This window comes from Seriola lalandi, unplaced genomic scaffold (assembly GCF_002814215.2).
Source record: "Seriola lalandi dorsalis isolate HSWRI2012SDOR001 ecotype SW California unplaced genomic scaffold, Sedor1 jcf7180001976054, whole genome shotgun sequence".
NCBI classification, from domain to species: domain Eukaryota; kingdom Metazoa; phylum Chordata; class Actinopteri; order Carangiformes; family Carangidae; genus Seriola; species Seriola lalandi.
In genome coordinates this window covers 1-1,257 of record NW_019446720.1, presented here as the reverse complement: position 1 = coordinate 1,257, position 1,257 = coordinate 1, and the positions used below count along the sequence as shown (strand labels likewise).

The window sequence follows — 1,257 nt, the reverse complement described above, 5'->3', positions numbered from 1 at the left end:
CCTCAATTACTCTGGAACCATGTTTACTGACCAGCAGATGTCTCTTTAAAGGTTCTCCCTACTACGACAACGTGCGTCCTCTCTCCTACCCTGACGCTGATGCAGTCCTCATCTGCTTTGATATCAGCAGACCAGAGACATTAGACAGCGTCCTCAAGAAGGTGAGTGTGAGGAGAGTCCTTGTTGAATGTTGATGTTGAATAGTTCACAGTGGTTATTTGAAAAGAAGAGAGGGTATATCCTCAGAGTTTCTAACGTTCCCTCCCATGAACATGGTTTTGGGTAAATTATGTGGTATGATGTTCTGCTCTTGTCCAGTGGAGAGCAGAGGTCCAAGAGTTCTGTCCCAACACCAAGGTGCTGCTGGTGGGCTGTAAGTCAGACCTGCGCACAGACCTCTTCACCAGGTCCCACAGCAGACACACTCCAGTCTCCTATGATCAGGTGGGTCAGGATCAAATCAGTCTGATTCTATTGAACCTGGTTCTGGTTTGAAACTCTTCATCAAGACCATCATTATCCATGTGTGAGGAAGGTGTCACATTTTCATATGTTGTGTGTCATCATGGTTGTTTTTGGTTGGTGATGAAGGTGTAGCACACTATTCTTCATGGATGTGGTCCAGATATAAACACAATCAGCTGATCGTAATTAAATAACCTGAGCTGTGAGTTGATTGTCTGATGAACTGTTGTTAATCCAGGGGTATCCGACTGTGAGAGAGCCAGCAGGCTGATCAGCTCACACAAGACCCCCACCCTTCCCACAAAACCTCCACATTGTTGACTCTCCCCCTGGACTACCTGACCTGTTGTTTCCTTTCCCAGGGCTCCAACACAGCCAAGCAGCTGAGCGCCCCCTACCTGGAGTGTTCGTCTCTGCAGTCTGAGAACAGTGTCAGAGACATCTTTCACGTGGCCACGCTGGCCTGCATCAACGAGAACAGCAAGAACATGAAGAGGAGGAAGTCCTCCAGAGCCACCAAGAGGACGTCTCACAGTGGGAGAGACGTGTCCACTGGAGTAACGACTCACTATCAGCAGACCAAAGCTAAAAGCTGTGCTCTCATGTAAAACACTCACCAGAGGACAGTGCTGGAGTGGACTCAGCACGTGGACCGTCTGTTTTAAGGTCTGGACTTCATCTCAACATGGAGCAGGTGTGACGACTGATTTGGTGCCCAGCAGACCTTATGGAGACAATGGACTGGCAGAATACTGTGACTCCCAGTACAGACTACTTTGACTCCAGTACAGA

At 48.5% G+C, this 1,257-nt stretch overlaps 1 pseudogene across 1 annotated transcript; it reads left to right on the top strand.

Moving 5' to 3' along the window:
* Positions 1–51: 51 nt before the first annotated feature.
* Positions 52–1,251, top strand: LOC111656158 (rho-related GTP-binding protein RhoE pseudogene; annotated as a pseudogene). Its single transcript, XR_015437280.1, has 3 exons — positions 52–161; positions 319–444; positions 828–1,251. The product of XR_015437280.1 is annotated as a rho-related GTP-binding protein RhoE pseudogene (transcript).
* The last annotated feature ends 6 nt before the right edge of the window (positions 1,252–1,257 follow it).